Source organism: Chaetodon auriga, chromosome 3 (assembly GCF_051107435.1).
Source record: "Chaetodon auriga isolate fChaAug3 chromosome 3, fChaAug3.hap1, whole genome shotgun sequence".
Taxonomy (NCBI): Eukaryota; Metazoa; Chordata; class Actinopteri; order Chaetodontiformes; family Chaetodontidae; genus Chaetodon; species Chaetodon auriga.
In genome coordinates this window covers 15,030,478-15,058,328 of record NC_135076.1, presented here as the reverse complement: position 1 = coordinate 15,058,328, position 27,851 = coordinate 15,030,478, and the positions used below count along the sequence as shown (strand labels likewise).

The window sequence follows — 27,851 nt, the reverse complement described above, 5'->3', positions numbered from 1 at the left end:
ATAAAACCTCCGAACATTTGCAAGCATTTACCAAAACTAGCAAAACCGGTTTGAAACATGCATTTCCATCTCATTTCAAAGCGTTTCGCCCTGCAGAGGCTCTTTGCACGTCTCAATTCAGTCGAACAAGGGGTTCAATTCCCACTGACGCTGAAACTGGATGCTTCCCTCTGCGTTGAGGGGCTTCCGATGCATCGTGTGCCAAGCGGCATGATATGTTGTATATTTTTCGCTATTTCATCCTCAGGTTGTCACGGCGCTGACAGATGCGGGCTGACGTGTACAACCGCGCTCACAAAACACACACAGGCACACTCGAGTCGGGGTCTGAGTCCAGCTGGAGGGGGGTCTCCTGCCAAAGCTGCAGGCTGGCTGACTGCGTTCATATTCATCACACACACACTGATTGGAACTGACAGGGCACGCGTGTGCGCACACACACACACGTACGCACACGCAGCTGGGAGAAATATCTGCTGGTGAGTAAAATCAATATTTCAAGGGCAACCTGCTCTCCTAAAAATTTCAGGACGAGAAACTATTTTGTCGCCTCAGCTGCATTAGTCTGTCTTTGACTTGTTTTCTTTTTTTTTGCTATTTTTCTCCGCCATCACAAACCAAATCTGCTCTGCTTTTTTTTTTTAAAAAAAGGGACGGCCATTGAGAAAAGAGAAACGGAGGTGGATGTAGACTAGCAGCAGTGAGTAATGTCGTGAGAGAGGAGTGGACCAGGCGAGAAAAACAGTGAGAAGAGAATAATAGCCAATAGGCAGGCCGAGCGACACGAGCGAGAGGAAGAGTGCCTCTCTCTCTCTTCAAGCACACACACACACACACACACACAAAGCAGAGAGAGACTCCGCGGGGTGCCAAATAATAACCTTCCTTGTCATTATCATCGCCCAGCCGAACCGCTCTCCACTCCTCCTCCACCTCCTTCCGTCTTCAACACAATCATTGCCCTATCGTTTACAGTGTGCTGCTAAATGGGAACATCAATAGACACATCCATTAGCAGTGCAACTCCTTTCCTCTCGGATTCTCAAGTGCTTTAATAGCCAGCGCGCGCACACACACTCACACACACGCGCACACACACACACACGCCACACCTCGGCCAACTGTTAACCAAGCTAGCCCCGCGCAGGCAAAGCCGAACTGATGGAGTGTGTCATTGCAGCTGTTTAGGAACAGGGTCGCTGTGAGGGAGGTGCCGTCAGTTAACCTGAAGCTGGAAAACAAGAGGAAGGGGCTGCTCTCTCTCTGATTTAAGCAGCTTTCCTGCACACAGCAATCCTCGAATTTCCTCTTTTCATTTACGCATGTTTTCATTTTGCTCACGTCTGTGCTGTTACGCTGCAATACCATTGCAAATTTTATTTTTCCATTGGATTTTCTGTTTAAGCCGTTGTAGGTGGTACTCTTCAGTCATTTCTGGCAACCACTGTTCACGATGACTACCAAAGTCAGTGTCACTTTGGGAGAATTTCTCCCTGGGAACGACCTGCCAGACATCAGGAGCTTAAACCTGAAGCGTGCATAAAAGTGAAACACTATATGTCCACTGGTAATGGTAGCCAGGCTCATAAGCACTAATTTGTGTGGATGGAGGAATATTTAGGTCATTACACCACCTTCAAAAACATGAATCCAACACTGACAAAGTGTTAATCTCCCTCTTCTTCTATTATATTTGATGTAGTACAGGATTTTTTTTTCATACTCCAGTGTGATACCCTAGAAATATAGTGAAACTACCATCCTAAATGTAATTTGCAAAGGCCAACAAATAGAAAAAAAAAAAAATCAATACAAAGAGCTTAATTTTATTTAGAACTACATGACTACCTTGTTAACCTCAGTCTGAACTTCAGTCACTGCAACTGTAGATGCAAATGAACATGGGCAGCTGTTTTCACAGTTTAGCGAAGATCAAAATAAGCCCCCGCCTGAAACTCATCCAAAACAGTAGCAGAATGAGAAAAAGATAAGGAGGGACAAGCAGGGCAGATGCAGCGAGTGAGCAGGAGGGAAGGCTTTCCCACAATGCCGCCACACAGACTGTAATTTCAGCGTGCATGTTTTTTTGGACGGAGGGCGAAGCAGGATGCTGGGAAGCCTGGGAGGGGCACGGGGTGGGCAAAGGGGGGGTCGGATATGGGTGTTTGTGGGATATGTGGTGCGGCTGTTCAACTCGTGGAGATTGGTTTTGACTGACGGAAATAGAAAAAAAGAGCTTTATGCACGCACACACAGAGGCACTAGAAAATCACATGCAAGACAGCAGACACATTCAATTTCTCCTAACATGAAATGCATTAATTAAGATCTGTTCCAAAATGAGACATGCAAACTGGATAGAAAAGGACATTTTTTTTTTTTCACAGCCTATTTAAAAGCACCAAGAAATGACTTTTAAGAGTGTATCCTGTGATGTTAAAATGTCTTAATTCAGCTGTTTTTTGTTTTTTAATTACTGAATTTAGAGCATTTTGCAATACAAGTAGTCAATTTGTCATTGAATTACTCCGAGAAGAAAACAGCAGAGGATAATGAGTTTGTTTTCTCACATTCACACCATTATTATCCCCCTAACTCGGTGGTCTCTGATTCTTACCGTAACAGGCGCGTTTGTGTGTGTGTGTGTGTGTGTGTGTGTGTGTGTGTGTGTGTGGGTGGCAGGGTGGTGGTAGACCGCAGACAGACTCTAGGTGCCGTTGTATGTGTGTGTGTGCGTGCGTGCCTCCTTCATGTCTGGACCTGGGCAGAAAACAAACAGAGGAGAAGAAAGCACAGGATAAATTCAGGTGTTGTTTGGGTAACCATATTATTAAAATGTCATACACATACACACACACACACACATATACACACACACACAGTGACGTGCTCTTAAATTGTTGAACGGGGACTGACTGATGTGTTTAACAGTATTAGCTGTAATAAGTCTGCACTTCATCCCCTCTAAAGAACTCACTCATGATTTTATATGTACAACACGACCACTCACAACCCAACTCCTATACACACTCTGGGTGGTCTTGAGAAACAATGACAAGGAGCCGGCGTGTGTGTACATTAACACATGATTCATCTTTAACAAAAAAAAAAAAAAAAAAAAAAAAAGCTTGGAGTAAGCTAGGTGGTTTAGATGGGGGGAAAAACGGCGATACCTCATGAATAAAGACCCCTGCAAACACAAACATATGGAATCAGCCTTTGAAGCTACTAAAATCAGATCCCGATAAACATGCACACCGACTGTGTTGAGATGGCTGTTGTGCCTCTTCTAATAAGGCTGAATTGTCACTGATGTGCTTTTATCTGCTGCCCTAAACACAATAAAGAATTTCAGGATAATGACAGCACTGACTGTAATGTATTATATAGAGCCGGGTGTCTGACATGCCCGCAGCACGAGGAGGCTGGGAGTGATGTGCACTGAGACAGAATGAATTATCAAAAAGAATTTCTGAGTGCAACTTCTTAAGTTGACCAGATGGAAAGGGAGGAAAAAAAAAAAAGAAAGTCAGTACAACCTGGAGATGTAGCGGGGGGGGGGCAACTAATGCAGCCTTCCTGATATTCAGCCTATACATAATTTACTTTGTTCGAAAAAAGGTCGAGTATACAAACGCAATTAGAAAAAGGACAAGCGTGTGTTTAACTTCTTGTAAACAAGACGCCAAAAGAAACCGACTAATCTGCTGGTTATTATCCAGGTTAATGGTTCTGTCGATAGAATGTCAGAAAACAGCAAAAATGAAAGTCCCAATTTCCTCAAACCCAAGTTGACACATGCAAATTGCATCAAAAACAGACTCATTTTCTGCCATTTGACTAACTGACACATTATTTTGGCTCTACACTGAATGGTGGTCTGAACTGTTCACCATGTTGGCCAATCAGAAGCCTGAAAAAAGCTGTTACCGCTAAGAGTAACTCTACATTTCTGAGTAAACATGTGAAAAGTCCTGTTTGCAAGGTTAACGCACTATTTTGGCCACGTCTGCCGCTGCTTAAAATGGCCTCACGTAACCAAAGGAGATAACTGTGCACACGCTGAAGTCACAAACCAAAACCTGCTCGACAACATGTCAACACTGCATACTGAGTTTCTAAATATCTTCACCATGGAAGGAGTTTTCCAAAGCTCTGTTTTCAGTGACCTAAAACTGCATGAAAGGCCAAAATGCACAGAAAAAGCTGCAGTACAAAAAACGTGTGTATGAGGAAAGTATGAAAAATCTGAGTACCCAAGTTAAAATGAGATGTGTGGGAAGTGCACAGCATCTGACATTCAAGGAAACAAACAAAAGAAAATATATAGCAGTAGTAGTCATAGTATTAGTACTAGTATCGGATCCCATCATAAGTTTTCCATTAGTCAGTCATGGTTATTCTCTGCATCCCATGATGTTTTCTTTGATTTGAATGTCATTTGGTCTCCCATTGTGACTCATAATGAGTCACACTGTGTACTATGAAAAGCTTTGGGTTCATTTGTGGTCAAGACGCACATTAAAGTTCCTGTGGAACGCATATTCATTAATGTGTTTAAGTCATTTTGGCCGTATTAATGTTCTTTTGAGCGCCCTGCTGTTGCCACAGAGTCCTTTTTTAACTTTTTTTTGGTTCAGACACTCTTTTGACTGCTCATAGTTAGATGTGGCAGGTACAAGACTTTCTTACGCAAGATATCTCGAAGACTAAATGTGCTGTGTTAAAGCATGCTATATATACAGTAACTCCTAACCAACTCCAGTTTTGGTTTGTAGAAACATCAGAAGTGGAGTTTTGTATGTGAAATCTGATTTGGGATCTGATCCAACATCAACCTTGACATTTTATTATATGCAGTAGTAATCTTTTATGCTCACATCAATCCTATTTTTCTTTCATATTTCATGCAACATGAGTCCCGTGTATTACTGAAAGCCGCCTAGATGCAGAAAATAACACCACAGCTGTAATAAATGGGCGTGAAATTTCCCAGAATTTATATGCACAATCTGAAAATCTAGTTGCAAATGAAAACACACACAAAAAGAAGGAAAAAAAAAAAAAATGTCCAAAAAGGTTGTTGAAAGGTGGCTTGCTAAAATAGATTCGCCAGTAAAATACGGTTCCTCTCGGCCGGATCCACATTCATAGAGAAAGAACAATGATTGACCTTGGCCAGATGAGAAATTGCCTCAATTGTTCATACTTCACTTTGATGTTAAATACAGTGAAACGGGGCGGCACAGGAAAGCTGCTCGCCACAGCCGAAGGAAAAATTAAACCTTTTATGCCGCCTAAGAAATGCCCCCCTCGTTCCTCTTTCTAAAGTTGCCCTCTGTTCAACTGCCTGCATCTGCCAGAATATACATGCAATTTACTATTTGTGTCTTGCCAAGCTAATGTATCCTTCACTTACTGCTCCTTTCTACGGTTTGTTCCTTCCTGCATTCGCTCCGTTTTCTTAACCACCTCCATCCTGCATCGTTTCTCTCCCTCCTCTCCGTTTCTGTCTCATTGTTCTTTCTCTCCCCCCCCGCTCACATCCTTCGCTCTTTCTCAGCTCCAGTAAGCAGACTTGCCGATACCAGGGAGGGCAACACCGTCATTAAGGTCCCGGCACGGAGTCACCAATTTTCACTCTCATTAACAGATCCATGTGCTGCTCAGTGCATTAAAAAAAAAGGGACCACCCATGTGTTTTTTGCCCCCTCAAAACAAAACGCAACAATAAAGATCTGTGTTCTCTCTGCCGGCTAAATGAGCCAATTCAAGCGAATGGAAAAAAAAAAAAAAAAAAAGAAGTTGCAAATTAACGGACGTTTGAGGGTTTGATGGTACGCGGGGTGTTTATGTGTTAACGAGAAGATGCTATTAATCAGGATTGGGTGCTTGAAACGCGCTTGTTGTGGGACTGGCTGGCCTTGCCGTGTTTGTTCTTTTTCCACAAAGCAAGGGAAGCCTGGCGTAAGTTACAGTTCGCTTCCAAATGTGTCAGAAAAGGGGCTGTGTGTAAACCATTTGATGTGTTTAACTTTTACACTGTCTGTAAGACAAAGTGCACTGTTAAGAGAAGACTGAATCCAGCAAATCCCGACAAACATTTATCTTTGACACTCACTCCTTGGTTAGCACGAGAGTGTTCAAACTGCACAGAGCTGCGTCAGAAGAAGAGCAGTCACAAGATGCTGACACCTTATGTCTAATGACCGCTACACAGAGGCTGCAGGGTCAAGCAAACAAACCCAGCCAGAGGTTATTAATTGCAATTGAAGGCAAATTCTGCACTTGTGGTCCGGCATGGTTCAGCGGACAAAGAACGACGCAGACGCTGCAAGAGTTAAGAGCTGCAGCCTCCACTGGGCCACCCAGGGTTGAAACGGAAGACACTCGAGAGACTAAGAGACGTCTGCTCTCCGCGGAAAAATCCTTTCGAAGAAGTTTCTAAAAAAGTTTTGCCTCTTTGAGTGAAATGAGTAGAGAAGCATTTGTCTTTTATGGGAACCTTATCTAAATACATGCCAGATGGCTTCAGCTCAATCAGGGCTGCAACTGCTGATTATTTTCAGTGTTGATCAATCTGCTGATCATTTTCTTGATTTATCGATTGTTTAGTCTATAAAATGTCAAAAAACTGTGACAAATGCTCATCACAAAGTCCCGGAGCCCAAAGTGATGCCTTCAGATTGTTTCTCTTCTCCAGCCAATGGTTCAAACCACAAAGACTGTTCATTTACAGTCATGAATGACAAAAAAAAAGCAGCAAACACTGACATTGACGAAGCTGCAGCCAGCAAATGTTTGACATTCTTGCTTGAAAAATTACAATTAATCCTTCATCAAAATAGCGGGCCATTCATTTTGTGTCAATGAATTAATCAATCAAATAACTAACTGTAAAAGTTTAAGAAAGACCAGCATGAAAGGTGTTTAGAAGGTCTTCAGGCAAGTGGCCTGATGCTAAAAGTTGCTAAAGCTGCTTCTGTGATGAAATGCAGAGGGCACCGACTCACAGGGTGCTCTTTGTGAAGTCAAATAACCATTTGTAAGTGTACCTCCATGAATGTCATGCGTGTCTGCCAGCGGCTTTGATCAATTCTGCTTTAAATGCAAAAAAAAAAAAAAAAAAAAAAAAAAACCCTGCGCCATGTCCAAACAACCAACAGGCCAGGACTCAAATGACACGGCTGTTTTCATTTCTTTACCTTTTTATGTCTGAACACTCTACACACTGATCTTTGTGCTTTGTCAGGATACGTCTATGTTCTTACCATATTGTGCCTGTTTGTAATAAAACTAGTACAGACATGTAGCGCTAGACCACCCAGAGCAGTTACCCAAACACCCTCCTTTCTCACACAAAAAAAAAAAAAAGAGTCACTAGTCTTAATTATATCCATCCTCTGGGTGTGTCTTTCTGCCCAAAACTGACATCTGAGCCACCCCCCCCAACCAGCAGGCCACAAACCTCACCGAGGCCTTATGGAAAGAACTTTTCGGTGAACACGTTGACCTTAGATGGAATAAACCTTTTCAGTACGGGGAGGAGATACTTTCGCCGAGGTTACAAAGACAATCTGATTTGATAGCGTTTATTGTTGGATTATCTTCTGCTGTACCCGAAGACTTGTGATAAATGCCGGACTTTAATAGTTCCCGCAGAGGTTCTTTTGATAACAAAATCGGCAGGATGTTAAAAATCAAGTGGCAAATTGTTTACCATATCAAAAGAGATGGGATGATATACCAATAATATGAAAAACCTGCACAAAGCCAGGCACGTAGATGAAAGAGAGAGGAAGGCGACGTGTACGCACGCACACGCGCACACACATGCCTGCACTTTGTAATAAGGATAAGGCGTCTGCTCCAGGGAGGAGGTTGTTGTGACTGCACTGTTCTTTTTCATGATCTATAATTTTCAAGCTGGCAGTGTGAGGGGGCAACCTAGTGGTGTGCACATAGAGACATAAAGACACAGAGAGAGAGAGAGAGTCTACGCAGGCAGGATCCCAGCGACTATCTGCCAGACAAATCCTCCCCGGGCTTTGATCCTCTGCCCACTTCTCTCTGCGGTTTTTGTTTTCAGGCAAACAACTGTGATGTTTAGCTGAAGTGCAATGAGATTCCAAAGCCCCCCCCCCCCCCCCCCCCCCAAAAGAGGACTCTTAAAATCTGGTGCAAAAAAAAAAAAAAAAGCGAAAATAAAAGCACGAAGGAGCTAGTTTATGATGGAAAAGGCTAAAAAAATGATGATCGCCCCTGTCAACTCCTTCCTAATGCTTTCAATATGCTATCCTCCAAGGATCAAGGGGTTAATCTGCTCCTGTTGTATTTTAGCTGAGATGCTATCGAAGGCCATTTGTTCCAAGCAGCGCGGCTAATGACCCTCAGCCAACGCTTGGCGTTTGGCCGGGAACTCAGAGCAAGGGAAGGTAAGTAACCTCATATATTCTCGTGGGGCTGAGCTAATGAGAGGGAATGGGAATACGAGCTACAGTCCATCATCTACTTAGGACCTAGACAGCAGTGCCGTCGTCCTCCTCTGAGTGTACACACACACACACACACGCACACGCACACACACACTAACCTTAATAGGAAACCCAACCATCCTCCTCTTCTTGCACCTAATTTTACTCCTGTCTCGTTAAGTAAATGTACTACATGTAGCCTTTTATCATCAATAAGTCAATACAACATTAATTCTGAGACACTGGTATTATTATTGTAAACAAGGAGCTCTATCATCAAGACGTCTGGCAGCCTCCTTCGGCCTTTTCACTGCATTTAAACCACGTGTGGAGTTTGTCTGCTAGTCTGCTTCACTAGACCAAGTACTTTACAGCACACAACATTACAACCGTGCCATTCTTCCAGCACAAAAAAAGCCATCAGTCCTCTGGATAATGGCTGCACTTATATACGGCACTGTTATGGAAATACACCGCCATTAATCTAACCTAGATTCTCCGTCATGAATGACCAACAGAGGTCCGTACAAACATTCTTTTGTTTTTTGTTTTTTCGCCTGTGCGTCCTTTGCATGTTATAGCAGTTGCAGCCATACATGCGCAGGAACACACATGCATACACAGATGGGCTATGGCTGAGCGTGGATGCCCCAGCCATGTGTGGCTGAGTGAATTCTGCTGTGATGGGAAAGCGGCAGGGGGTCCACTCCTCTGCCTTTATTCGATTCAAGTCGAGCTTGGCTGCCTCTTTCACTCCTCTGGCACGCATGGAATATTTATGCGTGTGTATGTGGAAAAAGAGAATGGGTACAGGAGTAAGTACCCTACTGCACTCTGTATGCGTGTGTGTGTGTGTACGGGTGTTTGTGTGTGTTGGTAATACCTCCAATGGCAGACTAATGATAGGTCTTATCGACACCCAGCAGTGAATGCGGCCCTTTGTCTCCTCGCGGGACGCATTATGGAAAGCTTAGGGGGCTGCCTTTGACTCCTTTTCATTCTCTCACCCACTGATAAAACCCAGCACAAAAAAAAAAAAGGCAACTGTTATACAGCTCCTGTAACACGGCAAGTTGAGACACAATACAGCCCCGAACTCCAGCCATCAAAATAAGCAAAAGTTAGGCGCACAGCTCGTGCACTCAGTGACAAAGGATGAAAAATTAACAGCGGAATTTACATTTTGGAAAACAAGCCTGAAATTACCGTTCATTCAGAATACGCAGCATATAGAGGAAAAGCCTAACGTGTGTGCTGCAGAACGAGTCAACGGTGACAAAGAGAACAGACCATTAATGGTACAGAAATGATTAAAAATGACTTCATAATGCATTACTAGTGGCTGTGTGGTGCCTTTGTTGTTGTCCTCATTGTTTTACTTGAAATATGATGACAGACGAGATAACATTGTTTTTTTTTTTTTCTCCCATTCTGCCCACGGATCCATCCATCTGTGGACATCTGGTTAGAATAAATAGAAAATACCTGGATGTGGTTCCAGGCTTACTTTTTCATCTGCTATCTCGTATGAGTCACGCTCCCAAACCTTTCACAATGCGATCACTGTTCTCAAACTGATGCTGTCTCATTTCGGAACAAATATTGATCCTAATGGCGCGTCCGTGTGCAGGTATGTAGGGCACGGTTTACAGTGAGTTTGCGCCTTTTTCTGCCTTTCCACAGTTTCCTCTGCCTCTGAAGGCTCTGTGAGTTACTGTGCTTATTTGAGGGTTAGAGGTTGGGGCAGGGTCCCTTAGACAAGCAGTTTATGAAATGAAAATGTTTTCTTTTCCAATGATGGCAAGCGTTACTTTTCACATTTTGAAGAGTTCAGCATACAGCTCCTTGGGGAAGCATAGCCATTTCTACGGTCGTTTCCCACTGAGTCAATAAAATCCTCCTCTACCCCGCTTCTTTATTTCTGTGTGTTCTTTCTCGACCTTATTTTCAAGCAGTTATTATTAGGAATAGCCTAAAGTACATTATATTTTTACTCTTAGCTCTGTGTCTTTGGATTTTTCCTCTCACTCCCCATTCTGTCATTCTCCATTCACCTTTATTTTCTGCCAGGATCATTTTAAGGGGATCATTAAAGTACTGAAATTTCCCCAATCTCTTCTGGCCTTTCTTTGAAATTCTCTCTCTCTCGTTCTCAACTTTAATCCCAAGCAAAAAAAAACAATAAAGAATAATCAAATGTAGACCCTTTCTGAGTTGCTCCCTCTCTCTCTCTCTCTCTCTCTCTCTCTCTCTCTCTCTGCATCCATGTTGCTGGCGTAGCAATCCAAAAGAAAAGCCCCCAAGGCCAAGCAGTGAGGATTTAGAGGCCTCATTTAGTAGGCAGGTAGAGTCGAGTCTCCCCCCTTCCCATCCCTCGCAGCAATTAGAGAGAGGCCAGGAAGTGCAGTATTTTATGGCCTTATAAAGACATTAGAGGCATCGCTCCATTGGCCCTCACCTCTGTTCTACACTATCGCTCCCTTTTCTGGTTCTCTCTCATAGATAATGCTCTCATGCTCACTTTGAAATCTTTTCCACCAACAACCCTTTCCCCTTTCTTGTTGATTCCTCCTCTCTTTGAAATCCTGTCTACCCGCCGCCTTCTTTCTGTTGTAATTTTTCTATCTCTGCCCCCTCATGCCCATCAATCTTTCATCCATCCATCCATTTTGACACTGCTGCGGCTTCAAACTCAATAAGAGCTCTCATTCTAATCTTTAATCCCCTGGTGGTTGATGGGTGTCTTTGCTGGGGGGGGTGCTTTGATAGAGGAGCACTCTGTTGTTCTATGCTTTCCTTTGTGCCGACACAAATGTTACCATTTTCGACACTTGTCCATCAGGCTTTTATGCCCGTTATGCCCGCTTTCATGCCCCCCCCTCCAAACCATCACCATTGTAAACCATCGTCCATCATTTGCCGGTTATTTTGCGTGAGTGTGTAACTGACAATTACTCGCTCTGTCCCCCAGTCACTGCAGTGAATCAATATGACTTGACGGAGTGACTCATTTTCCTGTCATTTTCCCATATGCGTTTTTTGAAATATGAAACCGTGTGACACACTGTGGCTTCAGTCTTGCAAACCCGCCTCCGCATACGCAACCCGGACGGCAAAAGAGAACCACGGCGCTTCTCGAGTCCTGCAGCTTTTAAAGCCAGCTTAGACAGACTCGGCTGCTCCTGAAAGACCTTCTTCCACCGGAGCAGAGGACAGACACACTTGAGAGGAAAAAAGGGGGGAGAGGAAAGAGCAGCGGCATGTCTGGATCCTTGCTTACAACATCCTCCACCTTTTTCCTTTCTTTCTTCCCCAACCTACCCTTGCATCATTTGACGACTTCTAAAAACAATGGGGTTGTGTGTAGTTGTACAACTTGTGACTCAACCAGTCCCAGTAGGTTGAGACAGTACATCCATCAAAAGAATGATGAAAGAAGAAGGAGTAGGCACTTCTTCCTCAAACTAGTGCAAAACACTGAAACTTTGGTCTGGGCTGATTCGGACAGATTCAAAACGTGAGGAATGCCAATAACTGCAAACAATGACTATTGGCATTGGACAAAAGTTTTAACCTATCGCTCTACACTGCCACATCCCTCCTGGTCACTTTCATCATCATCTCCTGCTTTTTAAAATGGTGGAATGGCCTTTTTCTGGTGGCTGCAGACAGTAGAAGGATTGGGCCATGCAACAGCAGTGTGAGTACACCTAGAACAGATGGAGGAAAGAAAGGCAGCGATAGAAAGACGCAAATACAGATAAAGACTAGTTGAATGCGTAGAAACCTGAGAAAAGGGGAGGACGGTTCTGAGGCTGCGGTCGTTCGAGAGGGACAGAACCGAAGGGAGCCGAAAATGTGAGAAGATTACACGGCTCAGGCAGGCTGAAAATAGGTGCGAGAGGGTGCGAGACAAAGAGCCAGAGGAGAGAATTGAGTTCGACTGGACTGGGTTCAGATGAAATGAGCTGAACTGAAATAAGCTGAACTGAACTTTCTTCTGTCTTCGGCAAAGTCGTCGTGAGATACAGTTCACCGTTCAGACACCTGGACAGAGGAAAAAGAGAGTGATGGAAAAGAACCTTTGTGCTGGCGGGGCGCCCCGGCGAGGTACGTTTTTGTCGTGTAACAGAAGAGCCACAGGTTCATTTCCCTGGCAGCCAGCGTTTCTGGAAAAGTGTGTTGATCACTGAAGCCTACGTTCCCTCTGCATCCCCATTTTGCCCTTTTGTTAACAACTGTTGTGCCATGATAGTATGTAAAACTACTATGAAATCCATGGACGCTTTTGTATTGGGTGTTAGTTAAGAAGGGAGGGAAAAAGAGAAAATACAAAACTGAATTACCAAAGAAGAAGAAAAACAGATCCTGCACATTCCCATTGGAAGAGCCTACAGTGTCACAACAATAAGAATATAGAATAAAGGACCCAGATTTATGGCTGGATAAGTGAGAATAGTAGGGTAGTAATCTCTTGCATGAAGTGCAGTGGATCTTCTATGGACTGAATCCAAAATAAATAAATAAATAAATCGCACCATTGCTTTTGAACCCTCTGGGTAAAAGGTTGAGGTTGAAGAGTCTCCTCAGAGAGGAGGATGACAAGAGCTGAGAAAAACAACATTTTCTTTTCCTCTCGCTGCCTTTCGTCTTTAACCATCTCCCTATCTGTGTACGGTGGCAGCCGTTCTGGCCATGCCTGCATGGCAGAAAATGATTTACTGCTGCTTCCAGCCTCACAGAGAGAGAGACTCTCTGAGAGACTGCTCACTTTGGGAACCGCTCAAACACAGTTAAGACAATAAGGTGGCTCTTTTCCCAGTTTCACTCCTGTGTTTTGCCTTTTGGCTGTTCTGCTCTCCAAGGTAATGTTTTATTTTAGACTCCCCGCTTCCCCGAATCGTTGGAATTTTTCACAATTTTAACGGATGCTGGAGAGAAAAGATCAAATCCTCACAACACAAAATGGATTTTGTGTCCTGACACAAAAAAGGAACGGGCTAAACATCTGTGATGACACAGATGCAGTGGGATACAGAAAGATGTGGATTCAATAAGATGACACCACTTATGTGCTTACTTTTGGATATACAGTATTAATGACCAAAGAATACATGAACTAATGTCTTCCTTAAAATTTCTTAAAATCTCTCCTGGGTGGCTTTGTTTTAGTTTTATTGTTTTCTGAATACAAAGTGATGCATATCATCTACGATGATTAGAGGAAACTAAACAAAATTCTTGATAAATTCTGAATTAAATATACAAAACACCTACTTATCAAATTAAAATATTCAAATGTGCAAAGAAATCAGATTTTAGCCTGTTCTTCTACAGCTGTGTTCTGCAAACAAGTGAATGACATTAAACTAAAGATGTCATCCATCGGTTAGCCACAGTCACGATAAAAGAAGAAAAGAAAGCGGTTCCTGTTAACACTCCCACTTTGTGTAATTTCTGCATTTCCAAGAGTCCTAATCATATAAACCAAGAAATAAATCAACACAGATACAAATGAGAATTTCTCTCTGGCGGGTTTCAGTACAGAGAAATGACTGTGAGTGGAAAAAAGATGAAGAGATAAAGACAATAGAAAAGTTGTTGGGGGTTGGGGGGGGGTTGCAGCAGGTGACTGAGCCAGGACGGTCGTTCTTCACCTGGCAGCCGTGGCTCGAGGCCAGGGACACACACAAAAAGCACTCGTACACATAACAAAAACACACGCAGACACGCATGCATGTTAACACCACACCCACCACAAGCACACAGCTGACTCAGGTGGAAGGGCAACAGAGGACAGACAGACACGCACGCAACAGACAATGTGTAACCCCGGGGCAAACCCAGCTCTCTTACCGCTCTTTCATCGCTCTTGTCTTCTCCTCGTTGCGTTCTGCTTCCCTTCCTTCCCTCAGCGGTGAAGAATAGCGCTGCTAGCACTCGCTCTGTCTCTTCTTCTCGTGCCAGCTTTCGTGGCCTGAAACGGAAAAGGACAGACAGGGGAAGCAAACCATTAAGAAACTGTTTGAGTGCAATGGAGATATCTCCACCAGCAAGCCCACATCAGGAAAACTAAATAAATAAAAGCACTCCATTCATGGAGTTGGGCCTTGTGGGATTCCAGCTATCGCTTCTAAAAGTCAGTTCTCTTTCGAAACAGTTTCTTTACTCAGCGTGTTAAAAGATTGTATGGACAAGATAGGCACAGAGATTACAAATCTGTACGGTTTGTAACCTAAAGAAAGTCAAGATGTATTTTCTGAAGTCTTATTTCAGCGTTGAGCAACTATTTAAAAAAAAACATACATTCATCATGAGCAACAACAAGGAGCCCTGGATTTGCAAGAGTCAAGCAAGATTGCTTAAAGTCAGGAGGAATGAAGTTCACGCTGGGGTCAGGGAGCTATGACTGGCAAGCAGTGGCGACAAGGAGCCACAGGATGATGATTATTATGCTCCAATATGGCTGCATGATTGCCATTTACAGTTTGCATACCTGCGTTGGCTTGCTGCTGCGCCCGCTTCGTCGTTCAATTTTTGTTTGCGGAGACTAAGTTGACGCACAATTGTGCTGTTCGAGAGCGATTTTTATCGCGGCCATGCTGCTGCATAAATTGACAGGGTTTGTTTGTGTGTGTGTGTGTGTGTGTGTGTGTGTGTGTGTTTGTGTGTGAGCGGAGGGGGTGTCTTACAGTGCACTGATGAAATTGCTAACAGCTGTGACAGCCGCCATTGCACACACACACACGCTCTTCGCCCGTCTCATTTGTAGCATACAGCTGCACGGATAAAGCACGAGGGTTAAGCAAATATTGTACAATGGCCAGGAAACAATGAACTGTCCCCATCCCTCGCCTATCTCTCACACTCACACACACTCACTAACTGCTGCGTTGCAAACTGCGTGTGTGTGTGTGTGTGTGTGACTGACTGGTGCTGCTTGTCCTCTTTATGACTGAACAGAGCAGACACCCCTGCTCCCCTCCCTTTCATTTTAATCTGTATTATTAATGATAAACCTCCTCAGTCACACTCTCGCTCCGTCTGCACCCCTCCACCCGCACCCTCTCCAGCCTGGTGTCGACCCTCCCCAAAACCCCAGCGAGGCATCAACAGTGCTCCTTTGTTTGCCCCCCACCCCACACTCCCCCTCCTCTCTTCTTGCCCCCTCGCCCTGCCCCGGACGATGCTGGTTGGCGGGGATGGAGGCATGCCTCGACAAGAACGCCAGAGGAGAGGAAGGGAGGGAACGAAGGATGGAGGGAGGGATAGGAGAAAATATGTAGGTGGAGAGGGGGGGGGGGGGGTCACTTTGGGGAAAAAAAAAAAAAAAAGCGTAGGGGTCTTACAGTCATTTTTTTCAGCCATTCTGTCTCTCTTCTCTTTCATTCCTGTACTTTTCTGTCCATTCAGCATTACATGTGAGGGGCTTCTCAGAGTGTTTGTGGGGAGGGGGGAGGTGGGTTTAGAGGGACTGCACACTCACTGAACCCCCTGACTCCAGTTGACTGAAAGTTGTTTGCAGAAGACTATTTCTGGTTTGGGCGAGGAAGCTAATTTTAAACACCAAAGTAAAGATGGAGAAGAGAAAAAAAAAAAAAAAAAAAAAGCTCTGACTTTGGATTTTTTATTTCTGCTCTGAAAGAACAAAAACAATCTTTGGCTTCTACATTTACATGGCTCAGAAAAATAATGTGCGTGATAGTCCAACAGGCGATTTGCTAAAATAGCCTTTAAGTACACAACTTGTAATTTCTCATTTATGCAAAGAAAATACTGGACCTGCCCACTGAGGTTAGTCAAGACATAATTTTAGCCGTTTCGTTCTGGTACCACTGCTAGCGCCGCAAACCCAGTTCTCTAATATCATAAATACTGCTCTTGTAATGGTGCCTGGGGCATGTCTCGTTTGGAAGTGAGGGAGACAGCGCAGTAAAGCAGTGCCTTTTCCCCCTAGCCAAAAACACACATGTGCACACACACACACACACGCACACACAGACGTCGTGGCAGCTCCGAGGCAATCGGATCATTAACCCCAACTAATCTACAAACATTATGTTTATAGAAAACGCCTGTCCAGCTTAGGCGCTCGCACAGCCAAGCCATGCTAATTCATTCCGAGTGTGTGTGTGTGTGAGTGTGATGCGGTGTATTTATGAGCTATGACGACATGTGCATGTCAGCACTGCTGTGTGTGTCATGTCTCTCAGTATGCATGTGTGTACACTTATGTGTCATGGCTGCCTGTGTCCACAGTGTCTGCTGTGACAGACACAGAGAGAGCATGACAGAGACAGTGAAAGAGCGTGTGTGTGTGAATGTGTGCGCGTGTGTTTGTGCGTGCGGTGAGACTGCCAGTGATGCAGCTCATAGCCTTGATCTAGACTTCTGCCTCTCTTGGACACCCCGCTGTGCCTGCTTCATCAATCAATAGGACAGATGAAGACAGACTCCTGCCGCGCTGTGAGGAAAAACGGTGGCTTGCGTGAGTACATGCGTGTGCATGTGTGTGTTTCTGCATGTAAGGAAGCTAGACTGCCCTCAGGGAGAACGTGGCAGACATGATGCAAACCTTCAAGGCTTCCAGCCCACACAGAGATCATCTGCACCAGATTTGCTTTCTTGTATCACCAGACTCCATTTGATGGATGATTTGCATAGACTGATATATTTGCCAGTGTATTAACCCCAACCTCCTACAACCTCTTCCACGTCTGAAAAAGATGTAACATTGGAGTTTTTGAATTTCTGTGCTTCCATCCAAGCAAAATTCAGTGAAATTCCATCATTTTCACAGCTTTTGAGGACTCTGGGTTGTGGGAAGTGGTGCAACTAATTTTGGAAGCGTTTAATATCCACCAATATCACGCTGAGACTGAAACTGCTTTGATACCACAACTATTGTCCCACTCCAACAATGCAATAGCAGGCTAAAAAAGCACCAAAGAACACATTTCCATTGGTCAGATGAGACTTTCACCCCAAATCCAGGAAAATGCAATTACACACACAACTGTAATTACTTGCTCCCTCAACCCCCAACACACACACACACACACAGCCACTGATGTGTCTAGCTACACTCCTTAAAACCCTGGCTATAAAAAACATCTCAAGGGCTTATTCCAGAATATTTATGAAAATGGTTTTAATATACCTTCAGGCACAGTCAAATGAAGTGGAAAATACTTAGAAGCTAAAAAAAAAAAAAAACTTCCACGAGCAGGCAAAGCCAGATCAAGTGAACATCTCATATTTTCATTGTTTGAAATAGTTTCTGTCAATTAAAGCGCTGGTGCGACTGAGGCCACAGCTGTAAGAGAAACACCTGAAACTGCCACTCATAAGAGCAGGCGAAGGCTAAGATGATCAAAAGTAGCTCGTTGGGTGTCATCGAAACTCATCCACCTGGCGTATTTACTCATCTGCAAAGCAGGCAGGTACGTCCTTGGAGAATGCACATTAGAAGGAACTGTATATGGTCGCAAGGGAATGTGATACTATTAGTCAATGCAGCGTACCTTTCTGAGTCTGAGTTCTGAGCAAGTTTGACTTGAGAGATGCTGAGTGGAAAAGTATAGTGTTCCCCATCAGTCGCCATATGATTCAGGACACCCAAACATGAACAAGGCTGTTGCATTTTTGCTAACCTTTTCAGAAGGTGTGTGTGAGTGTGTATTTCTCATCAATTATTCTGCACAAACTGCAGATTCACAAGCTTTCAAAACACTCAACCATGTACAACTGCACCTTTTCATTTCTATCTCTAGCTATTATGGAGGAACACAGACATGCTGTTTTCAAAGAAACCTTTAATTTCTAAATCACAAGGTCCACTTTATTTGAAGCCCGATTTTGATAAAACGGTCCCCAAAGTGCAGCGAAATCAAGCCCATAAATCAATTTCACGATTTCTAGCGGAGTAATTAAAATTGAAATTGTAGACATTATTGTGCAGGAATAGTAGGAAGATGGATTTGGGTTTATTTTGTTACTGGGAAGGAGGAATGTGTGTCATTTCCTGGTGCTCCAAAATGGCCAAGTGACTTGAATGCAAAGCCACAGAAGCCATTTTTCCCACAGCGCCTAAATCCTCCAGAGCTGTTATCAGTCATTGGGAGGTTTTGCCTCTTCAGTATGCAGCAAGACCGTTTTGTTTGTTTTCAATGTAACTTGTGATATTTGGCCGGGGCTCAGTGCCCTCTTTGTTAGCCATTGTGTGGAGATGAATGAATCTTTCTTTCAAATTTCATACAGAGATGCACTGTGTGAAACCATAGAAACACCTTTGAGACCATTAAACTGAATTACAGACTATGCAGGCACCAGGAATAGGCCACTATATATATATATAAGCTGACAGAAAGCAAGTATTGACCCTGTGAATTCTGCCATACTGTTACACTTCTATATCACTGACCATTATTTAGCTATCAAGCATTGCAAATATTGCAATTCACTTTCTTCTTTCAGTGGCATCCTGCATGTTTCCAGCTGCTTTTCATCAGCCTTCACATGTGGAGAAGAGTGCATTAGTGATAGCCTTGTGAGTGTGGGGGAACAAACAATGCCATTGCGACTCATTGTTCAGATTAGAAAAAAGGCTGTTAAAGAGTTTGATGGATTTTGCACACTAGCAATCGTAGATTAGCAAAGATGCAAACTGTGGCTGCAAAGCATTCTGGTTAATGATACCTCTGTAAGAAATGAGCACTGCTTCCTCCTCTGTGATTGATTTTTCTCTGCATGACTGCCGAACGTCGGTGCAAAATGGCAGAGCTCTTGTTTTGATTTGGATGTGACTCATAACGAAACCAATGTGCTTCCATCGGATAACATTCTGAGAATATCCTCATGCAATGTCACATTTATGTCACGCAAAGTCATTTACTGAAATAGAACAAAAAAAAAAAAAAAGACAATGTAACTACTGAGTGGAGCGAGAAACGTGATGCAGTAGCCGTTTAGAAGTTCCTCTCCTGGTCTAGAAACTCACCTCTCTTCATCAAAAATACATATTTAGAAGTTTTTTCCATGAAAAAAAATCCTTTTTTTGCCTCAACATGGCTTAGATGGAACTTTGCACCTTTTAATTCATTTAGTATGCATGGTGCTATGAATATGCAAACAGTCCCTGCCTCTGCCTCCACCCACTCCTCCACTGTTCACCTACAACTTCAGCGTAGCTGCTAACCTTCAACTCTACTCAACAACAAATCATCAGAGCTCTGCTCGTGCTCTGTTTTGCTCACTACTGTACGCTTCACAATGACAGCTGGTGATACAGGAGTAATTCAGCCACACGTGTTTGAATCAGAAGCCAATTACAAAGAAGAAGAACAAATTGTACAGGGTCGGCTACAGGTTGATGCATCACAATTGCAATGTACTGTAATGTATTTTATGTATCGCTCTCTACAGTGTCACATTAGCATTTATAGATTGGCTTGACTACGCTATCATGAAATGGAACGCCCCATCCTGCAAGTTAACAGGATTGGTTTCTTGGTGTATGAAACCCTGCCTGTCATCGGTCCAATCATGGCATTAACTACTTATTTTGCTCCTGATACGTCTTTTAGCATATAAAAATGATTCCATGGACATGTTAACAAGGTTAAAAATACTTCTAATCTGTATGTAAGTGATGTACAGTCAGGATTATGGTAAAAAAAATAAGCATAAATATGCAATTTCTTCTAAATTAAAACTGTTCTAACAGCGTACGGAGTAAATTGACTGGATTAATTCTCCACCCTAAAATGAAATTACTGACATAAAGAAAAATCCAGACATGAAATCCCGTGTCAGTTCCTAACCCGAGATGCCCTGATTGCATAGGCATATTGTGTGATTTGACATTGTACCGACGCCTGATGCTCAGACAAAGGAGCCGGTGCAGGCCTCGAGGGGGCAGATGACAAACACTCCTAAACCATGGCCAGACATAATCCCCCCCCTCGTCAAACCCAACAACAAACGCACAGCGGAGGGGGACTTATTCAGAGCATATTAGGGAGGTGAAGGAGGCCGGGCGCTAAGGGACTCTCCCCACTTGGCTGTCCTAATCATCTGAGACAACCCCTCCAGAGGCAGACCCCCGCCCGATCCCCTTCCCGCCTACACACCCCACTCCACCCCCTAACGCATGACCCAGACACATCCAGGAACGTTTACAAGAGCGGTGCGGCTGTGAAGTGGGGAAGCTGACCAAAATGAACGCCCCCCCCCCCCCCCCCCCCCCAGGAGCTGTAGTTTAATTGTCCATCTTCTTGGTCCAAATTAAACAAGCTCGAGCGCAGTCGAGTATCTATACGGACACACACCCCTCCCACCGCCGCCACCACGCTTTTAACAGACTGGCACGTTCCATAGAGCATGCCATTGATGCAGAATGATGAGCGAGACCCCGTTGTCTCGTTATATTGTCTTCAATTAGGCACGAGATGATGGGAGACAATGAGACGAGCATTTGTAATCATGAGCCTCGCAAACTCATGCTGGGAAACAGAACTTCATTATGCCCAATGGTCCCTCATTGACGATAAAACCCAGAATATGTGTGGTTCATCCTTAGAAGTTTTCAAGCACAAGTGGCTCGGAAAGAAGTGAGTCACCAGGAAGTACTGTGTGTGTGGGGCGGGGGTTCTGAGGTTCTGAAACTGAAAACAACAGATATGGGTCGAGGCAAATCAAAAGTGAGTCAGTTTTCAAACCGAGAAACTGCATTCATCCTCTTATTACATCTACTGTGCACTTACCTGAACTTTCATCCTTTGCAAGTTTACCACCTGGTATTTAAAGTTTAAAGAGGGTCTTAGGAAAAAGAGCTGGGATGAAATTAGAAGGAAAAAAAAAAAAATCACTGCTAATACTTTAAGAAGAACAAGAAATTCAGTGCTTTACTGAGCTACTTTTTCAGGCATGAATTTACAGGCATAAAGTGTAGCCATGATGTCTTTTCATCTTCGCCACATAAATGTTGTACAAGCTTAGCTCTGAGAACAGAAGCTCTGGCAGCGCTGGTGTCAGCTCAGAGCCATCTGTAGAAATTACACTTCTTAAAGAAAGAGAAAGAAAAACTCGAGAGCGCATTATCTGCATTTACCTGGAGAGCGTTCAGCTGAGAAATGACTCTAACCCGACATCTTGCCGGCTTTGTAGCTCACCCGTCATTTAAATCACGTTCCACCGTGGCTGTTGGGCTTTGATAGAACCATCCGACCGGACAAATACAGCTTTCATAAAATTGTGCAAATGATTTCTTTCAACTGGGATCGCGGCGGTATTGTTCCCCCATCCCTGACCCCCCCCCACCCCGTCTTTCCTCTCTCCTCACGGCACAAAGAGCTAATCTGAGACGAACACTCGCACCAGCTCTGACACTTTGTCAAACCAAAACCAGGGTGATTTTATTTTCTTTAAATCATGTAAGTGAAGCATGAGGTAAAAACCATCATCCATGGAGGACAACAGAGGGGTTAGAGAAATAGCTGCGAATTTTCTCCCCAAACACGCTGCGGGGATTATATATTATGCTCCCTTTTACCCATCTATCCCTTCAGCTGTTCTGCCACATGTACAGTATCAGAGAGGGACCAGATGCATACAGAAATGTTTTGGTTTTTCCCATTTGCAGATGAAATCAGTCTGCAACGGGTGCCAGTAGGGGGGATATCCGTCAAGTCGAGCAGCCCTGGGGCCGAACAACCTTTCCTGCAAGGCCCCGCTCCCTTATCTGATTCCAGCAGACGGGGCAAGATGATGGCCATGCCAGCCAGCGCCTTTGATTTTTAAAGTATATCCCTCTGGTTTCACACTGCTTTATTGATCGCCGACAGACCTCATTGTGTTCCCCTGCAAAAGGAGCGCTTCGAGAACGCTCTATTTGTAATGTGATCACCCGTATGAGGATGGCAGAGAGGTGGACGGACACTAATCCTCTTTCTGCCCCCAGTCCCCAGCATCGTCTACGGTGATTCTTCTGGATGGTCCGTCGAGTTTCTCATGGCCTGATTCGCAGATGACTCCCCTCTCCCTGACGTTCTCTTCTTTTTTTTTTTTTGGTTTTTAAATGGGGAGGGGTCAGGCTATGATCCACACTTGAGCGTCACTTTTTATGAAGAACAATAGCTAAGGCTGGTGATGCAGTGTTGTAGTCAGATTTGACAGCAGTCACATTTAGCATCCGCCAAGCACTCATTATTCACCCATTTGCAACGGGGTTAAGTGAAATCAAACATATTCTACACAAGCAGTCAGGTCGATGCTCAGTATATTTCTCCAGGACCTTCCAGCAGCAACGATTTCCTGTTCATTCGTCATTGTTTTTGACCACAAGCTGAATGTGAAATGTGCTCATCAACCTCGGTGGACCTGACACATTCCTCTGTGTTGAACAGCACAACGTAACAGTACGGAGTGGGGAGCATCTGCCTCGTCATTTCACCCAGATGGCAGCAGAAAGTATGTAAATTGGTTCATTAACCTTACAGTGCTTTAACCAGTGGGCCATGCAGAGGGCTCGTTCCATCCGGGTTTTCTTGAATTTTATTATCGCCCATTAATAGCATCGGGAAACTTTCGCTAATGGCCTGAGGTGGTTCGCTGTGGTGTTATCAAACACTGTAGTTAATTATACACGACATCCCTCTGATTAGCACTCCTGTGATTATTGCACCATGTCAGATCGTCGTTTCTCCCCAGGTTTCAAGACAGCCATCCATTTTCTTGCCGAGAAAATATTTCAGAGGAAGGGGGAGAAGAAAAAAAAGGAGGCCTGATATTATCACAACACTCCCCCACCCCGACAGGCAGGCTGGGATCTTTAACCCCTGACAATAGAACGGCATGAAGAAAAAGAAGCAGGGGGGCGAAAACGTGAAAAGGGTCTGCATTTTCATATGGCGTTTCCCCCCAGTGCTTGCAGAGTGTGTGAAAAATTAGCTTGCTGTGTGTGAGCCGCTAGCAGTGAGGGCTTGCACCTGGAGCAGGGAGGAGCATGCGCGGGGTCAAGGGTCACCTCGCGGGCTAAACAGGATTGGAGTTCTCCCTCTTCCAAAAGAAGGCCAGACGACCCCCCTGCGGCTGCATCACGCAACACGGGCCTTTCCTTCCCTTCTCTCCTCCGTCTCTCGTTCACCTCCTTTTCTTTCTCCTTTGGAAAGACACAGTAATCCATAATCCACTCAACTATCAGCGGCTCAATTATCCCTCCCGTTCGCCCATTTTCTCCCCTCGGATGGAGATTCAAAAACAATTAACCTCTTCACGGCTGGGGACTTTTCCCAGGAAAGGGCACGGTGGTAATTGAATGACTCCGCCATTTACATTCCTGACCATGACTTCACTCCTTCACGCATAAAGCTGGTTACTTAAAATCCTAATCTGTGGCTTTGTGATTGTCCAATGTCATTATCATGGATGTGGTATTATCACACTATGAAGACAGTGTTTTACTTCAAGCGGGATTTTACGGGACAATTTGGTAATGTTTACATAACACCCTTTTGACCCACTTAAAACTTAATAGATTTACATCATTTGTACTCAAACATGTCGGCAGATTAGTGATTTAGAAAATGATGCCTTCATAGAACCGAAAATAACAATTATTCTCACGTCAAACTCGGTAGACGGTGCTATCCTGTAATCTGGTACAACTGGACTATTTCACACCAAGTGTCTATAAGGTATGGCGCATCCCCCCACATCCTCAGCCTTCAATAAAATGTTCTCTTCTCCCCCTTCGTTATGGAGGGGCCTCCTATTCATCTCCAGGTAGAAAGCCTCAAAGTGTAGGAGGGAAGAACAGCTTGTTGCACCCATTGAGCTTTTTATTACTTCCCCCTTCAAAGGGTGGAGGCAGAGGAAGAGACATCCTCAATCTCCTTGATGCCATGATACACAGAGTCAGCTTTCAGAAAACACACACAAACAAGTGGCAGGATTTCGGCTGAAGCTCTGTGCAAATTTCACCAACACTTGCTCTTCAAAACACTGAGAAGATTACATGGTTGGCAGAGCCCATTCCAGCTGTTAGGGGATAATCTCCCAACAAACAAGTTTATCAAAAATGGACATCATTGAGAAAAACAACTTCGAATACGCGCTGAAAATTATTAGGCTGGTTGGACCCGAAACGGAAAAACACTACATGCAGCTCTGCTTGTTCTGACGTGTGTTGTCGAGCAAAGATGTCGAACAAAGACTCCACTCAACCAACCAGCCATTTTCCATAAAGCAAGCTAGCTTATTGGTGTCTAGCTAAACCAGCAGCAGCCAAATGACGTAATCCCCGACCAACACACATCGAGAAACAAAGACGTGTACTCCTCAAAAGGAGGCCACTCTTGAAGATGAATCTGTCGATCACATAAATACACATATCGGAGCATTTTTAACCAACTCCCACCTCTAATTTGCGTTTCGCATTTCCTTTTGCTCCACTTCAGAAGCCACCTCGGCTTAAAGCCCAACTCAAAGACACCCACCGTCAGAGTCGAGGTGCGACAGAGAGCGTCTGAGGGCCTCATTTAAAACCTCCAGTAGAGTAAAAATGGAATCTTCAAGTAGGCATTACATTAAATGTTTATTTTTGAAGCTCGAAAGATTCAACTCCTATTCATTAATAATGGACTAATGCTGTTTTATTGACCCCAATCCCTTTAAAATCCAAGATCAAGACTCAGGCTTAACATCATCGTGCTGGAAAAAACTTAAAAACTGGGAAATCATTAAGCTTCGGAGCCTCTTGTGTGTGTGATCTAGTACAATTAACGCTTTTAAAAAGAGCCAAGTAGCACAGCGCGCAAACCCCAGCGAGATGAACAAAACAGAAAGAATAAAATAACTACAGGCGCCATGCCATACCTATATTCTTGCAGACACGTACCAGAAACAGCATAGCTGAAATCTCACTCTCTCACACACCCTGAGACACACACACACACACACACACAGAAGAAGTCTTTGATGTTTCCTCATGAGTGTGTGTACTGCAGCTGTGTGAGTCACCCACACTCCATCCAAGATCCATATAGGCTACACAGCGGCAGCAACGGTAGCAGTAGCGATGAAACTGCAACCCTGTACCACACACACACACACACACACACACACACACACACTACAAACTCACAAACAACATTGCGTGTCTTGATTGCCAGCCAGGACAGCAGGAGGACAAAAAAAAGAGGAGCTGAAGAAGACGAAGAAGAAGAAGAAGAAGAAGAAGAAAACATAAAACAACTGGTTGTGCTCCAGACAGACTGGAAACTTCTCTTGATCATTATGTCTAGCGTTCAGGTGTCTGGGCTCAGGCCGACTGTAGGCGGTAGTTAGGTTGAGGGTAGTGGGAGGATTGAGGGGGGTGAGTATAGATAACACAGCAGCCAGACAAAGAGGGAATAAGAGGGCTGCCTACATACCACCAGCATCAAGGAAGGGAGGGTAGGAGGCAAGGGAGGGAGCCACGAGAAGAAAAAAGGAGGGTTATAAAATTTTGATTAGACAGTCCTTTGCTGAAGTGACTTTCTGTATCGTTTGCTTTTTCTTTTCTTTTTTTTTTGTCAGTTCCCCTCCCTTGTCGCTCCTCCAGAGCGCCGCCTCAGAGAAAGGGGCAGACAGATTTTATAGGTCCTAATTAAAGCCATCTGAAGTCTTTCAAAACATCAAATGGCCCCGGTCCCCCGCTCTTTCCCTCTGATTGTGCAAAACTCGTGGAAAATCAGAGAGCACCCATTTTTGCTTTGACTCCCAAGTGTACATAAATTTTACACCCCCCTCCTCCTCCGTTGACCCCGCTACCCCCTAATTTCCAATCAATTAAAGGGTTCAGTGAATGACATGACCTCATAGAGTGTCTGTCAAATTCACTGGAATTTGACATAAATGCTTGTTTGGTGGAGAAACTCATTTGTGAAGGAAATGAATAGTAAATAAATACATTTCTCAGAGCCTGACCTGAGCACAAACTTAAGGAACGTTTTTTTTGTCGTATCCTGCATTGGAAATGTCACAAAAGGTTACTGAAGATCCACCCTTATCCTGTCTAGCGGGTTGAAGTGAAGTGCAGCCCTGTTTTATTGCGCTTCAAGTACTCCATTTTTTTCTCTCTCGTCCCCCACTAATTGTCCTCATTGAGGCGTGTGGACCGGCTGCACAGCCTGCCTGTCTAGGGGTTAGCGGGTTTACCGTGTGCTTTTTATCTATATTTCATGGTATGGCGCTGCGCGCAGACAGCCACGCATCCACAACGAGAAAATTCACAGAGGCGCACAAAGACTGTCGACAGGAGAAAACGAACTTCGAGATCATTCAAGCATCAAGTCACGTTTGTCTCACAATAAAAGACTGAAGCGTCTGGAAATGTTTAATTCTCCTTTAGATGTAAACAAAAAAGGACAGAAAGCACACGGCGCAAAAGTGACACATTCAGTCGCACGTTTTAAACTGAAGTCGAGAATAAATGTGACTACAACTTACTCCTGGCAGCAGTAAAGAAGCGATTAAAAGAGAGGGAAAAATAACGTCGCCTACTTACGATTCATTTCAATAACTTCTGGGCGTTATTGTCTCGCCCCTGCGCCTCTCCGGTGCTTTGGAGACGGAAAAAAGTCTGTTCCTCCGGCGCCGCAGGGTCGATCTCATCGACAGGACGGTCAGCTTCATCAGATGGCGATAAAGTTTGCGTTAGATAACACCTGGTTAATTCTGCCGAGGACAGCGGACGTCCGATTCCGCCGGTGTCAGATCTTCAGTGATGCCTGCACTCGCCGGGATTGAGCGCTGAGAGGAGAGGGAGCGCACAGAAAGGCGTCATGTGAGCAGGGGAGAGGTGCGCCATTGGCCAGCCGGGGATAAGTATGATAAGGCTGCTCTGTGCGCCATTGGCCCAGGACGGGAGCGGAGGCGCCTCCTCACTTGGCTGTGCGCAAGAATGTGAGTGCGGCTCACTGTTCATAATTTTCAGCAGCCAGCGGGGGGGTTGGTGGGGGGGCAGTAAGTAACAAATTGTTCCAAAGATCTTCTGTTTTTTGTCATCGACGCACAGAGTTGCGCGGAGGGCAGCGAGGAGAAAGGCACACGTTCTGTTTGCTCTCTGTAAAAAAAAAAAAAAAGACCAATGAATGAGAATGTGGTGAGTCTACGCGTCAACTTTTAAGTAGCAGTCAAGTTGAAGATATGGACGCTTTGAATGAGGACAGATGTGATCTTAGGCATGTTCAGAGTTATGGTGAAGAGTGTAAATGGCCGTGAAATAGCCAAAATCATGTAAAAAGACAGCAAGGGAGCAGTTGTGCACCCATTGAGACTGCAGTTGGCCAGATGGTGATAAAATCTTCTCAGTCAATCAACCTTCAACCCTTAAAT

At 44.3% G+C, this 27,851-nt stretch overlaps 1 long non-coding RNA gene across 1 annotated transcript; it reads right to left on the bottom strand.

Moving 5' to 3' along the window:
* Window positions 1-580: 580 nt before the first annotated feature.
* LOC143318586 (uncharacterized) lies at window positions 581-27,343 on the bottom strand. Its single transcript, XR_013077019.1, has 3 exons — window positions 27,022-27,343; window positions 14,331-14,451; window positions 581-2,760 (listed from the first exon to the last, which is right to left on the bottom strand). It is a non-coding gene; the product is annotated as an uncharacterized LOC143318586 (long non-coding RNA).
* Between the last annotated feature and the right edge of the window lie 508 nt (window positions 27,344-27,851).